Consider the following 16409-nt stretch of genomic DNA (forward strand, 5'->3'; position numbering starts at 1 on the left):
GCTGTCTCTGGGGTCGACCACCCCCCGCGTCCTTTCTCGGTCACCGCCGCCACTTTATGTGAGATTTGCCCCGTTCGACAGAGAAACTCTCGTGACACGTGTGGTTCACAAAGAAGGTTTACTCATGCGTAACGTAGTAGTCACAAGCAAAGCCAGGACTGGCTTGGTACAATTGCATCACTTGTTATATTCCCCCCTTCCCGCGCTTTTTCCCGCCTCGTGATCGCGTTGCGGCTGTGGGCAATTAGGCCCCCCAATGTCCCCCCTGATCGTTCATGATGGCAGGGTCGGTCAGAGTCCATTGTCCTTGATTGCCAGTCCCCCTCCGGCTGGGTTGGCCCCTCCCTGCTACGTGCAGACCCGCGGGTTCTGTGCTGCGTTGCGATCTTGTTTCGCTGCCCTGCGGCCCCGTTCCTTGCTTGCTCGCGCCGTTATCAGTTCGTAATTAAAAGCTTCCGCTGCGGTTTTCCTGTTTAGCTGGCCGCAGGTGGCTCGTTAATTAGCGGCGCTTTCGGTTCCTCTTTTCCCCGCTAGCTACCGCCGGTGGATTCCGCGTGGTCTGGTTGCGAGCTTCCCTGCAGCCCCGTGCTTCCCTGAAACCTCGTGCTGACCGAACCTGACAGTTGTGACTTATTTTGATTTGTGTAGGTTCTACTTGCTGCTTCACCCACACCCAAACAACACAAAATTACATAGCAGTAATGGAGGGTTTAAGAAGACACACACATTTAATAAGCTGAGCAATGCAGCAACATTGAATCAACATCACCATAGCAGATTTGAACTAGCACAACAGAACCTTCTTCCCTCCCTCTCCCAGATATCCTACTTAATGGGATGAGTCAAAGAAATGGTCACCTGCCAGATTCTGCTGTAGTACATTTAAAATTATGTTTAGAATATTAAATTGAGAGTGGCAGAAGCCACTATCTTAATGCATAGCTTATTATACAGATACAAAATGTAGCTCTTTGAGTAGAACTTGAGAACTCTTCCATTACTTCCAAATAAAACTGTCACAAGTATTTTTTCAGAGCTTCACAACATACCTTGTTCAAAGTTTAGCATAGATAGCTTCCTTAAGCAGTATGATGGAAAACAAGAAGACAAGGTATCAGGAGAAATGGTGGAATTTCTCAGCATCTGAAGGAAAAAGATATCTCTATCAGTGGTAGCAAGGATTATTCAAAGGTTTAAAAGGTGAGTGATGAAGCAAACTGGGGAGGTGTGCAGAAAATGCTTTATTCCAAGGAAAGTTTGAAACCAATAGGCTTTCACAAATCCAGAGAGCCGGCATTCCTTATCACTTACACGGTCTTCAGAAATAGAAGAGACTGGTTCCAAAATTCATCCCAGGCATGAGGATGGCAAAATGAATGCAATGAAAGTGAGATGGGTCTAGCACAGTGTTTCTCAACCTTAGCAACTTTAAGACATGTGGACTTCAACTCCCAGAATTCCCCATGGCTGGCTGGGGAATTCTGGGAGTCGAAGTCCACAGTGGTCTAGCATAACTAATCTAGCCAACCTGCATTCCCCAGTTCTTGACACAGCATCAGCTTGGGAGAGGGGTGGGGAGGAGAAAGTCACTGTGCTATGTAGGAATCCCAAACCCTAGAAAAACCTGTGGGTGAAGGGGAACTTAGAGCTTTTACTCATTATTGAATAATGAGGTAGGTTGGAAGTACCATTGACTTAACCTGCTGCAAAAAATCCTCCCTGAGTGAGCTAACTGAGATCTGTGGCATGTATTGAAGAAGTCAAGGCCAGTGTTGTTAGGGAACCTTCCATGGCTGCCATTTTTTGAGTACCCACAAATGTGCTGTCAACTTTGCAAAGGTGTCCAGAACTGAGGGAGGTGGTCTCCCTACTGCATGTCATGCTTTCTGAGCACAACGGCAGTATGTCATTGAGCACTGTTGGTTTTCCCATAAAGGGTTGTCTGTCTATCTGAGGTTTTACATGGAATCTGACTTTCACTAAACTGAGATGGATAACAGCCCTTAAAATATTGTCCAATCCTTGGTTGGTGTCCTAGGTAAAGGGGAAAAAAAAGACACTTCTTTATCATTAATAGCAGTTCAGAATGGAATGAGAGCTGCTCTGAATTAGGCCTAAAGTGTTCTCAGCTTTCCCAAGTCTGATATTGTCCAATGGTCTTCCGTTCCCATGCCAACATGGCCATTGTCCATTCTGGCTGGTGGCGGGGGGGGGGGGGATATGAACTACTGTATAAGACAGGTTGAGGATCTCTGGCCTAATTCAGTGCTTGGTTCCACAATGAGTAGATCCCTCTAGGGAGCCCTCAAAAGCATGTCAAAAGGGCATGAATATCTCCTGAGGGTCCTTAGCCCCAAATGGTTGTTCACTGGCACAGGTATAGAATTTCCAGCAAGCTGAACCTATTCAAGAAATGCATACAAGAAAAGCTGCTTAGGATATGGAAGCTCTGCCTGAAAGTCAACTGGGCTTTTTAAATGGTTGCATTACAAAATACAACACAAAGCGCTCATTGATTGTTTGTTTTCTGCAAATACCCCAAGTATGTCTGCCTTTCTCCCCTGGGGTGTGGATGCGTGACAGGGACATACTATCTTGAGCAGCCCCATCATTCTCCAACAGTGTGATATGTTTGTTCCTCCTGGCTATGGCCATCTTTTGTTTATTTTAATTGGCTCCATGTATTGGGCTTTTGCTTTCAATTTCTAGGCCACCCAGAATCACTGAGTTGGGCAGCCTTATAAATTTAACGAAGGAAGGAAGGAAGGAAGGAAGTAGATAGATAGATAGATGGATAAAGATATGACAGTGAATAATTTACAATTCACACCAGGAGCTCTCTGGTAAGAAAAGAAGGAGCTTCTGGTGACTGCCCTTTCCCCCCTTCAAATCACATATTTGAGCCATGGGAAAGTAGCATGTGTGCGTGTTGTAGGGTTAGAAGAGGCTAATGGTGGCCAGGAGGCACAGATCTCCTGCCAAGAAGGAACTGGAGCCCATTTCAGGTTCAAGAGACTACATCCAAGTCCTGTACCACCATCTTAGTTTTTCTCTGTCTGTTGCTGAAGACCAGCTCCTATCAGCTCTAGCATCATGAACATGGCTGGTGAGGAAGAATGAAGGGCACCCAGTCCAGCAACATCTTGGCCATCTCCATGCAGCCAAAATGTCTTCTGCTTCTCTCTCTTGCTTTGGCAGCACCTTTGGAGCAACAGATGAGCACCCTGGCCACTAAACTTGGGTCCTTCTAGTCCCCCAGCCAGCACTCCCTCTGGCTGCCCAATGGGAGAGTCCAAAAATCAGGAATGCTCCAACTTTCTTGAAAGTTCTGTTCATAATGAGGGGAAAAAATCCATCTGGCCACAGTGTGATTAGCAGGAAGGGGGATGAGAGGGGACTCCCACCAGTCTAAAGAAAACACTACAGCAATATCTTTGTAGTTTCTTCTGGGGGGGGGGCACAAGCCATCAAGCATATCACTTGGTTTACCAAGTCTCTCAGAACCCTCACATGGTCAGGGGGCCACAGTAAAAGGGGTCATTGGATCTGTGGATCCAGCACGGATCTGTTGTGTGTTGAGCCTCCAAGGACAGGAGAGGTGAATCACCATGTAAATCACTCTGTCCTCATTTTACTTTGGCAGGCAGAAGTTTTCTTTCTTTCTTTTTTTTTTTGAAAGCAATTCCACAGAACTGACTCATCTTCCTTCAGCCAGAAATCACAGTGAAGGCGGGTGGAAATTCCCGGCTGCTGGAAGAAAACCTTTAATCCTGTCTTTGAATTACATTTGCCTACTTGAAGCAGATTGGATATTTTTCTCCTGAAGGAAGAGGCAATACTTCAAGGAATAATCTTTTTAAAAAAGTACAGGTTAGAGAGCTATAATTCAAGCTTGCCATTAATTCAACAGATATTATCAGCCACAACACTATGTACCAGTCCATCTGTTTATTAATATCTGTATAAGTGGCTTGTTTGTTTGCATTTTAATGAACAAGTTTTTAAAAAGAAACTGGTCTTTTCCCATTAACTTCATACATGCCCTTTAAAAACATTCTGTATTAGGTACCAAGGATGAGGCAAGAGGATTTTGCTAGCCTGGACTACACCCCATTCCCCTGTATGACACAAAAGAATTGATAAAACTTGCAATGAAGCAGAAGATGTTTTGCCTGCATGAGCAAACAGCTGGCTGCGCGATCCAAGAGATGAAGCATAACAGGTGGCCAGAAGAAGCAGAAGTATCCACGTGGTTGACTGCATCAGCAGGATCTCAGGGTAGAGTTTTGAGGTGACTTCCTTCCTTCCTTCCTTCCTTCCATTATTTGTTTATTGTTAGATTTAGAGATCGCCCAACTCCCAGAAGATTCTGGGCATCTTGCCATACACAAAAGACCAAATCATTAAAAAAAAAAGTGTGCCTGGAAGAGTAAAACAACCAAACATAATCAAAACCAACATGAAAAACTAACCAAGGCTCAGCACCCACTCGCACCCCGGGCCTTTCTCCTTCATGGATGGCTGCAAACATTGCCACAACCACAAGATGGTAGCAAAGAGAAAGAGAGAACGCTCAACCTTTGCTGCCTTCTTGCATTCATCAGAATGTTTGCAGTCCAGATATGGTGGCCATACTTCGTAGTTTATCTTCCAAATTTGGGAGTCCTTTTCTTATTGCGAGAATTAACAGAGAGCCGTTTTTCCCTAGACCAGGACTTAAATACAGTTCTGTGGCAAAGGATGATCTGGGGTCATTCGCTGATTCTTCACCTGGCCTCACAAGCTTATTGTGATTTACTGAGTGTGGATAACTTTGCTTTGGCAAACACAATGGCTATGTGGACCGGATGAATTGCAGCTTAAAGCAGGCTTCCCTAACCTGCACCCTCCTGTAGGCACTACAGTACATCTCCCAGAATTCCCAGCCCAACAGAAATCTCAGATGAAAATGGGAACGCCCAGCTGGAGACATCTCTGTCAGGAAAATTAGACAGAGAATACCCTGCCCAGTTTGCACCCCTACTTCCTACCTAAACAATCTCAGCATGTCATTGGTGGATTTGCTCAACTCAGTTGATGGTAAAGTGTCGCCTTTTGACTCCTGGTGACTATATTCCTGCAAGTTCCTCGGCAGGAAGGGGGTTATCACTGCCTTCTTTCAGGGTGTTCTTTCAATTTCTCTGCTGAGCTTAACAGTGAAAGGAATCCAGTTGTGCTGAAAGAAAGATCTTGGTTTAGCAGGTCATTGGAAATCTGCATTTCTGCAATTCCTGCAACACTGCTTACAACCTCGAAGCACAAAATCATCATCCTATAGAGCAAAGCAATCGATGTAGCAGTGCAATATGGCAGTGCGTTCAGATTTATTTGCCCTGAAGGTAGAATGACTGGGGGCTTTTGACTGGGTGTACCCATGCTCAGTTATAGCCCAGAGCAGTGTTTCTCAACCTTGGCAATTTTAAGACATGTGGACTTCAACTCCCAGAATTCCCCATGCTGGCTGGGGAATTCTGGGAGTTGAAATCCACCTGTCTTAAAGTTGCCAAGGTTGGAAAACACTGGTCTAGATGCATGAAAACCAGCTAGGCTGCCCCTCTGAAGCCCAGCCATTGGCAAGTGTCAGCCCTTCGAGGTAGGGCATGTCAGAAAACAGACTCCACAAGAAATACTGGAACTCTGCTCTATTGATATAGGCTACTGTTACACAGGCTGCTCCCAGGTTCGGCTTATGGTCACTCACTCACACACTCTCAGCCTGTTGAGGCACACGGATCTTGTCAGCCTCCCTTGCTCTCTACCTGGGTTTTCCAGATAGGTGCAGCTGGAGCAGAGAGAGACACAGCCCTGGTCAACAGCCGGGAAATAATTAGGGATACACACAAATCACTTCCAACCGAACACTGAGGCACAAGAGGTTCTTTGGAATACATGGAGACCCAGTGAATTTAAAGTAACAGCAAAACTTTACTGGTTGCAAGGTACATTTGCTCTTTCTTATACACACACACACACTCATCCACATTTACCCACGTCCTTCCCAACTAGGCTGCCAGGCACTAGCTAGAGGGACAGAAGCTGCCAAGTCTGGATCCAAAGGTGACTCAGATCTCAGAGGACAACTCAGAGGACTCAGAGTGGGTGGGCTTTGGGACCCCTTTTATCTCCAAAAGTCCTTGCTGGGTTGATTTACAAGTTGATGGGATTGGGGTGAGGGTTTCCATGTGCTCAGGCCCAACTTCCTTTTTCTGGTTCAGGTCCTTTGTTTTTTCCTTAACCACTTGCTTCCTTCTTATCTACCTCCCTGAAGGGATCTCATAGATAAGTTTCCGGGCTTTTGTCCTCTCTGCTTACGTGCCTGCTTCATCTTTAGGTTATGGCAGCTTCTGCCTAGTCTCACACTACAAGAACAAAATTTTGAAAGCCTGACAGCATTTTCCCTTCCCTCCCTCTCATACTGAAGAGAGTAAAGGTACAGTCAGTTTAAGTTTCTTTCTAAAGCCTTCTTTCATGAGTTTAATTCAAGTTTTGCTAACATTCCTTCCCTAAGGTCATCTCTGTGGTTCTCCACCGATTTTGTGCTCCACCATTGGCCAGGGGGGAGAAAGGCAGGCAGTGGAGGTGGTAAGGTTCTGTGCTAGACAACATGGTCCCTTATCAGATTGGTGGCCTAGATGGGACTGCCTTGAGTTGTCTCCTCTTACTTCTGCTGTAACAGGAAGCAATGAAGCAAAATGGTAATTCCAAACAGAAATGATATTTATTTCATTTGACATAGTGTGCTGCTGCCTACCAAAAAGTTTACAATAAAACAAAATCATGACTTTAAAATAATTAAAATAGTAATTTAAACTAATACATCAAGAAAAGTTAATAATTAAAATTAATAATGTATCAACAATTAAGAAGCCTACCCAAACAGATATCTTTTCAGGGCCTTTTAAAAGCTAACAAGGATTTATTTATTTATTTATTAATCTGTTCATTCAATTTAGGTGCTGCCTGATTCCAGATTGACTCTAGGCGGCTCACAATATAATATAAAAAACAAAATAAGAAATATACAATTGAAACAGAAAACATTAAACAAAATGGCACATCTGGCCAGGAAGACCAAAACATATATCACACATTTAAAATGTGCAGCATCTGAACATGGCAGGAGATTGAGAAGGCTTGACCCAGAGTTGCAGCCTGACCAGGTTTTAACAATTCCATGTGAATTCTGGGCAAGGTTGCAGAAAGCAATGCATCATATCTGACGCAAACATGCATCCAGCTAAACTGAGTCAGAATTGGCATGAGGATCAGTTGGTAAACTGGACTGGTTGTCACTACCATCCCACTGGCACAAGTGGAAATAAATTCTAGATTTTTATACAGTAAGTACCCTACTTTGGACACATTATGCGAAGACCCAACTCTCTGGAAAAGGCTCTAATGCTGGGAAAGGTACAAGGAAAGAGAAGGAGAGGATGACCAGCAGCAAGATGGATGGACTCAGCTACAGTGGTGATGGGTGCACCATTGGAAGACCAGGTTAGGGACAGATTGTCATGGAGAAAATCTATTTATATGGTTACTAGGAGTTGAAAATGATTTGATGGCACATAATCAATCAATCAATTAATCGATCAATCAATCACAGGGGTGTTTACAGGATGTGGTCAAAAAGCCAAGATGGCAGCTATGATGGATTGATGGGCAGAGCACTATCATGGCGGCTATCTTTACTTTTTTGACCACACCCTGTAGAGACCCCTGGGCTATTGACTCAGTTCAAACCAGGAAGACAGTACAGTACTGTATCCATTGTGGGTCAATGTACATGAGGAACTGTTGAGCTGTTCAATGAGATGGGCGGTGACAGATTTGGTATATAGATAAATTAAATAAATAAAAACTGTAGACCTTAGTTAAAGGAATAGATGCAATTTGGGGCAGGGGTGTGGTGGTATGTGCCTGCTTAATGAGATGAACTTTGTAGTTCATCTGTGTTGGCAAGCCAGGCCAACACAACCACTGACTGAAAGAAGTTCTTTGAGGCTTTAAACGTTAATTTTTCTTAACTCTGGCTGGAGACTGTATGAAAAAATCCCAGATTCAGAGTACGTGCCTTTCCAGTGATACATCCTCATTCTTAAATGCATGAGAGTTTGGTCAGCTCGAAGTTTCACTCACTCAAATAGTTGTATTTCTATCTTTTTTCTTCTAGCCTCAATGTAATCCACGTGTTTATGACTTCATGCTTGGAAGATTTCTGCTTATTACCACATTCTAAACCATAATCCATAGTTTACAAAACCTTATTATGGTGCTTTATGCATTGTAGAGTTTTTTTGGAGGGGCAGGGGGATTACAGCTGTAACTGTTGCACTAATATTTGCAAAATGTTAAGAGCATGGATCTAGACTGGAGCTTTGCTTAGTAATTTGCTTTGTAACAGGCCAGGCTAGAGCCATCCTTTCTGCCTTGGAGATACGATCATCTGCCCCAAATTATCCTAAATGTCAAGACTGGGCCTTCATCCAAATCCAAAGCAGACTCTCAGGGTTTGCTTTCAAGTAGGTATACTAGCAACTGCAGCCTGATGCTACGCATACTTACTTTCCAGTGATCCTTACTAATTGCAGCGTTCATTTCGGGTAATGCCAGGTATGCATATCAAGAATTTCAGCTTGTAAATTATAAAGCCCTCTTGGGGACTGATCATCCTAAAGCAAAGTTATAAATGTGTAAAACCAAGCCTACTTTGGATTGAATATGAGTGATTTGATTGTGCATTTGCTTACTTTGAAGTAAGTCCTCTGAAATTCAATGGGTTTTACTTCCAAGGAAGTGAGTTTATTTATTTATTTGATTAGGTACTGCCCAACTTCCAAATGACTCTGAATGGATGGCTCCAATATAACTCTAGTTATATCACCCTATAGTTAGGATTATAGTCTTTTTATATAATTCCATGGAGTTTAAGACCATGTTCCTCGCACTGATCTGTAAATTGTAGGAGATGGTGATGGTTCTTTAACCTTTGCCCACTAATAGCAGTTCCTTAAATCCCTTTTTAAGACAGAGAATTTAAAGAATTTCTCATTCATTAGATAAACGCAGTAAAATAGCCCTTCACCCACATACTAAAGTCTATTGTTTTAGCAAAAGGAGTGACTTCTGTCTTGTCAGCTGCCTTGAAAAGCGTGAAATCCTGTGGCACTTATGGAGCTAAACATGGAAATGGGGGTAGAAACGAAAAAGAAGAAAAAGAAAGGACATAAACGCTCACGCAAAAACAAACATATATGTGAGTATCATCTTGATTTCCTTAATAATAGAGAATATTTCCTTTTTATCTTTAATATATGGGATTGGTTTGAGAGAGAGGAGCTAAAATATTGGACCAGATATTTGTTAGAACACTAAGATTCACTCTGGTATTTCCCACTTGATGTGAATTATTGTAGAAAGTTGGGTGCAGTTTTCTTAGGTTGTACACACCCCTGGTCTTCAGGAAGCCTATTGCCTTCTTGAAATGGGTTGTCCTTAATTGAAATCCCTTTTCCAATATATCTTAGGGCTTGGTTATGAACAAGTCTGAGTAGGATTTTTATATAACTTGAATTACTTTTGTATATCTCACCTAGAAGAACACTTTTATGTATTGTTCAGAGGAATGGGCCGGCTAATTAATCTTCATAACCAAGGCTGAAATCCTGAAGCCACCTTTCCTAACTCAGCAGATGCCATTACTGTACAGACATGGGTAGAACTGTTCTGCAAGAGGGCTGCATCACTGGAGGAAAGACATAGATATATCCAGGTTTTAAATGGTCTCTGGACTCTTGGTTAGACTTGCTGCAATTTAAATACTAAAAAGTAGCCAAGGCTGAGTGGTAGCCTAGCCATCATAAAACCAAAGAAGGTTTCATCTGTATGCAATTACCTGCCTCATTCAATAATATTAAGGTGGACAGCTATTCACCTGTCACCTTTCCCAGTAATCTTCTGATTTCCCATTGCTCTTCCTCCTTTTTTTCATTTTTATAAAGAATCTGTTAAAAAGGAAAATACGAAACGATTGTAGTGTCTTCTGAGCTGATGCACTTTCTCATTCAGATCTTTTGGTAAACGTTTTAAAGAATATTCCCCCAATGGAATAGAGGTAGTCCCCGGATTAAGGACGACCCATAGTTAAGAATGGAGCTTATTGTAGCAAAATTTGAGTTAAATACACAGTGATTCAAGTTAAATACACAGTGGTTTGAGTTAATTACACCATGCTACTTAAACAGTATTATACAATATACAATAATACTGTTCCAGCTTACGTACAAATTCAGCTTAAGGACAGACCTTGGGAATGGACCTTGTTCTTAAACTAGGGGCTATCTGTATCTGGTAATATGCACAATTATTTTATCCGCTTTGTAAAGGGAAAATTGCTGGTTCCTGGATGATGTACCTGAAGGTCTTTTTCCCCATATCCCTTTGCTGTTGCCTGCATGATCCCTGGGGTCTTCTCTGTCATTGTCCGTCTGTTTCTTTGATAGGTATGTTCACTGAGAGAATCTTTTTCCATACCGTCTCACCTGGGTAGAATTAATCCACCTTGCTGAGATGGTTCAAATCTCTCTTTAACACAGGATGATTTGGGACTAGATGTTCTCTCTCAGCTCAACCTACTTCCCAAAGATAGAAACCCCCTTGAGCTCTCAGAGAAAAGGCAGAACATGAGTTCTAAACGCAATGAATAGTAGTAATTTTAGGAAGGACATTGACAAACCAGAGGGTGCTCAGGGGAGAGTAAGCAAGATGGTAAAGGGCCTGGAAGGAAAATCTTACCTGGTGTTCGGTATGTTTAGCTTGGGGATGACTGCGGGGGACTTGATATCTGTCTTCATATATCTGAATGGCTGTCATGTAGAAGACAAGACAGAATTGTTGGAGTTGTTCCAAGAGGCAGGACAAGAAAGAATAATTACAAGAAAAGAGATGTCAGGAAAAGAATTCTAGCGGTAACAGCTGTTCAGGACTGGAACAGATGCTTTGGAAGGTGGTAGATTTTCCTTTGCTAGAAGCATTTGAATGGAGGCCGGATGGCTATCCATCAGAGAGGTTGAAGCAGTGGATTCCTACATGGGCAGGAGATTGAACCTGGTGATCACCAAAGTCCCTTTCAATCTTTCCATTCACCAGTATGATTCTGTGATTCTAATGACTCTCCCCTGCTCTTGACCCAGCCAGAAGCTAACCTATCATCCTGGTATAGTAGCAGAGCCTTTCCCACTCCTCCTTTCTCTCCCACCCTTACCAGAAGACAAACAAATGAATTGGAAAGCTAAGGAGGAAACCATTGCTTTGGAGGATGAGGAGGACATGTACTATGGCCTTATTCATTTCCCAGCAGGGGCCTTAGGACAGCAGAGACTTCTGGGGCTTGGTCCAAAACTGTCCGATCAAGATCAAAACATTGTTGGGAGTCAGTCACCCACTGTTCCTGATGAAACAGCAAGAACACAGTTCAGAATCTTAATGTTCATGGGGCCAGAAAGAGGTTATATCAACTTGAAAAGTAGATCCTGGGTTTGGAATATACTCTAAGAATTTGGATGACAGTCCTTCAAGTTCAACTCCTGGTCACTACTTGGACATGTAGTTTCTGAGCCAGGGATTGATGATCTCCTTCCTTTCTGTAACACTTAAACTCCACCCTGGAGTCTCTCTAGCTTCAGAGCCATTGCTGTGATTTGATTTGATTTGTGTGTATGTGATTATTAATATTTGGTCACATATGAATGAATACAGTCTGATTTTGGTGCAGTGTTTGACAGTGCAATCAAATCTTGTACAGTAATATGGAATATTATAATTGTAGGACATATAGGAAGACTTTGGAATGTGTTCTGTACTTTATCATATATATTTATTACGGAGAGAACATGCCACAGATAATAGTACAACTTCAGATACCATTTTCCAGAGGCTCTGCAATCTGTTAGCTGGTATATTATTATTAGCATTATGACTTGCATAACAAAGGATTGTACCTAGCATACTTTACTGGAAGGAAACAGCCTTAATTTTTGTTCCAAACAGCCAAAACTTGAAAAAGTCACCCAGATATTTGCATGGACAGTCTCAAAGGAAGTGGCCTTTGGCTATTCAGCTTTAACCCTTTTATGTACACAACAACAGAACAGAGATGGAAAATAAGACACCAGCTGTTTCTTCCTCTGTTCAGCACCATTAAAGAAACAGGTTGGTGGAAAAGGAGGACGTATCCCACAAAAACTACACAGAATTATTCTTGGGAAGTGTCATGATCTTCATCCTGAATGGAGGAGAAGCTATGGGCAATTTCTTCCAGACCTGTTTCTGGAAATCAGATTGGAAGCTGCCCTTGAATCAAAAAAGGCAAACAGAATTTGCACCAAAGCAGGGAATGTATTTCTCTGCAAAGTGATGGAAAACCAAGCATTGATCAAATTTTGACTGTCCATCTTGCTTCTCCACCACAACACCATCTTGCAATGTGCAAATGTGCTTGGTGCTGGAAGTTGACTTGCGTGGTCTGAGGTAAGCATATGCTTCCCTGGGGATAGTCCAAGAGTGGAGAGGGCTTGTTCACATCCACCTCAATGTCAATCAGCAATTAAGGGAGCAAAAGTGCCTCTTGGATTGCATGTCTCACTGCAATATATTCAGCTTCTATAGATAACAGTGTCACAGGAAGTTGTTTCCTTCTAACCCAGCTAACAGTCCCACCACCTAACTGGAAAAGGTGTTCCATTATAGACTTGCAGCCAGTCTTGGTGGTGTCATCTGCATCAAGATAGGGAGTCAGCTTTGGAGAGTTTCAGCTTCATTGTTAATTGTCCCTTTGAAGCATCACACCACTCTTTTCACAGTAGACCAGTCACTTCTAGATGATGCAGCAACTTTCTGCAAGATCCTTTCCAGCCCTTCTAATTCTGAGATTCCAATCACTGTCATGATGTCTGATCTTTAGACCAAAAGAAAACCAGAGTAGCATGTGATTTATCCTAGATCTCTTGATCTCAACGTTCTCACTGAGTTTCCAGATGATTTCACTTCCATCATCCTCTTGCCATAATAGATTAGCACACTGTCTATGAAAATTAAGCCATGGACTGTTCTTCCATTTTTTTGTCTTAGTGTAGCAGCATGAATATGCCTTACTTTTTCAAAGGTTACTTCTCTGAAAAATTCCTTTTTTTTTTGCCCATAAAAAGGCAACCTGGTCTGTCCCTTCTGGTAGCTGTTCCACGTACAACTCCTGATACTTAACTTGTGTACTTAACAAATGGGGCAAATGTCTCATCATAGTCTTCCTTGGTTTTCGGGGAATATCCTTGGGCTACATAGCTTTAGGATTTCTTTCTTTGAGTCATACTCAGATCAGATTAGCTTTACTGATTAATCATGTGATCATATCAACTTAGTTATATGTAAATACATACTTGCATCTGATAGCATTGTGGATTTGGAATACTCAGGAGAACATCAAGTTTCACTTTTCTGAAGGGATTCTCTCTTCTTCTTGTGCAATCTCTCCCCATCTGGTGGCCTTATCTGTGGTTAGCCCTTCAGTTGGCTGGTTCAAATATCCACCAGTATTCTAAACAATATATCTTCTCACTGATATGATCTTGGTTGCCCAACTTGACCTTTTCAGGTTCCCCTTTTCAGCTTGCTGGCTTGACACCAGCTGGTTGGTTGAACAGGTCTTCTGCTTCTTCTTTGGCTGACAGGTTTCTGAGGATGTATTAGTTTGCATCTCAGACATATTCACTGGCATGTGTTCAGAGTTGCTGGGAGTTGGGTGGCATATAAACTGAATAAATTATTTTTTGTTCCGTGGTTCCCACTTCCACCTCATTCGTTGTTGTTCATGATCACTTTGCATGTTCAGAATTTTGTATCTTTGGCTCTTCTCACTGTATCCCATCATCATACCCTCAGTGGCTCTCACTCAAGCTTTGAGCTTTCTATGCCTGTCTTTCTCTCTCTCTCTATATATATACTGAATATGTATGTATGTAAGCTTGTTAGCCGATTACTGTTAGCTCATTATGTCATAGTTCATGCAATGACCTTTCTTGCTGTTAATTTTGTAGGTGGATTATTGTTCTCAGTGCTTTTCCCCAGAATTAGTCAGATGGGTGGGCATCTGATGCTTCTTACCATGACTACCAGTAAACCATTCTTTTCCTATGCCCCCCCCCCCCGGGCTCACGCTGGAGTATAAGGCTCTGTAGTTTGTTGTTCAAGGCCCTATTCTTTCAGGCATGCCCGTTTCTTTGCTCATATCCTCTTCTCCACCATTAGTTCAGAGAGCTATAGGTTTGCACTGAAATGTATTAGTTGCTACTGCCACATAATCTTTGATTAGCCCAGCATCTTATTTTTATGATTATGAGATACGTTCTGGTATGTCTACTGTGATTATCAACAAAGGACATCCGCCACCATGGGATGAGGTATCATCAATATGCAGATGATACCCAGTTATACATCTCCATCCCAGGTGATCTGAGTGATGATGTGACTACCTTTTCACGGTGCCTGGAGCCTGTAGGAGTCTGGATGGGGAACAGCAAGCTTCAGCTGAACCCTGGTAAGACGGAGTGGGTTGGAGGCTCCTCTGTATCTGGAAGTTTACCATCTTTGGTTCTGGATGGGGTCGCACTGCTCCAGAGAGACCCGGTGTGTAAACTGGGGGTCCTCCTGGACTCATGACTGGAGTCCCTCCAGTCACTCACTCATGCTCTAGTCATCTCCTGTATAGACTACTGCAATGCACTCTACATGGGGCTACCCTTGAAAAGTATCTGGAAGCTTCAGCTGGTTCAAAATGCAGCCACATGGGCAATTTTAGGTGTCCCAAGGATGGCACATGTTACACATTTGCTGTGTGAGCTGCATTGGGTCCTAGTTTCCGGGTCCAGTTCAAGGTGTTGGTTATCACCTTTAAAGCCCTACATGGCATGGGACTGGGTTACCTGAGGGACCATCTCACCCCCATTATATCCATCCGTCCCACCCGGTCAGGCAGAGAGGGTATGCTATGGACCCCATCGATGAAAGAATGTTGACTGGCGGGGTCCAAAAAGAGAGGCTCCTCTGCCGTGGCCCCACCCTATGGAATACTCTCCCCCCAGAGGTGAGGCAAGCCCCAACCCTCTTGCCCTTCAGGAAAGCAGTTAAGACCTGGCTGTGCCAACTGGCATGGGGTGAAAAAAGGGGCAACTCACCCTGGGGGTGGCTAGCACCTTGAAGATGCTCCCATATGTTAACATCTTACCGATCATCAACATCTTGGAAGTATTATTTGTGTATGTGTTTGGTTTTATTCTATTCTTATTGTATTTGAATTAATATTTGTTTTATTGTGAACCACCCAGAGCCACTTTTTCGTGAGATGGGCGGTATCTAAATTTGAAATATAAATAAATAAATAAATAATGGTGATGAAATAGTCTCAGCAGGGATCATTGTCCTTATAAAACCATACATATTGCTGTGTATCATCTCCAGGAGACAGATTGGCAGGCTCCAACTGGTTTACAGTACAGGTAGTCCTTGGGTTATGGCAGTAATTGGGACCGGAATTTCTATTACTAAGTGATGTAGTCATAAAGCATGATGTCATGTAATTGCATCACTTAGGGACAGAAACTCTAGTCCCAATTACTGTTTGCTTGTGGGAAGCCAGCAAATGGTTGCAAATGGTGATCATGTGACCACAGGATGTTGCAACCATTGTAAATGTGAGCCAGTCACAAGTAAATTTTTCAGCACTGTCGTAACTTTGAATGGTTGGTGAACAAGTGGTTGTAACCTGAGAACTACCTGTAGTGGTGCACTGGTTATCTTTCCCCTGATGCAGCATGTGTGTTTCATCAATATGGTACAAGGGGATATTTCCAGCTCTGCCCCTGTGTTCTGGTTTGCAAGTTCCTTTATTGGCTTAGGGATCATTTCATCACATATGGTTGCACTTCTGATGAGTGGGTTGATTCCGCTAAAGAGTGCGTTCAGATGTGCTCCTGTGACTTCCTAAATGAGACTCTTCTTCCTGTTCTGGATTATGCATTTATTTCCATAGAACTACAGACTAAAGCCGTTTACGGCTGAGTGTTTTGCATAAATTAGGCTCCCCTTTAGCCCTGCCAGATGTAGGATGTCTCTTGTGGGGCTCTTGTGTTTTACACTGGAGGTGGTGGAACACCCCACGATTCCTTGTCCAATTCCTTCCACACTTGGTTTCTATCTGCTGGGAGAATTTTGCCTTTCGTATGTTCGCCTACGTCTGGGAGGCATCCCTTGTTGCTAATCATGTGGCTCGTGGCCCAGGTGCCTACGAACCAGGCTGATGCACAGCTTCCCTTGGCGAG

Source organism: Python bivittatus, unplaced genomic scaffold (genome assembly GCF_059951505.1).
Source record: "Python bivittatus isolate LINGU-HERP-01145 unplaced genomic scaffold, Pbiv_v1 ctg000050_np1212, whole genome shotgun sequence".
Lineage (NCBI taxonomy): Eukaryota > Metazoa > Chordata > Lepidosauria > Squamata > Pythonidae > Python > Python bivittatus.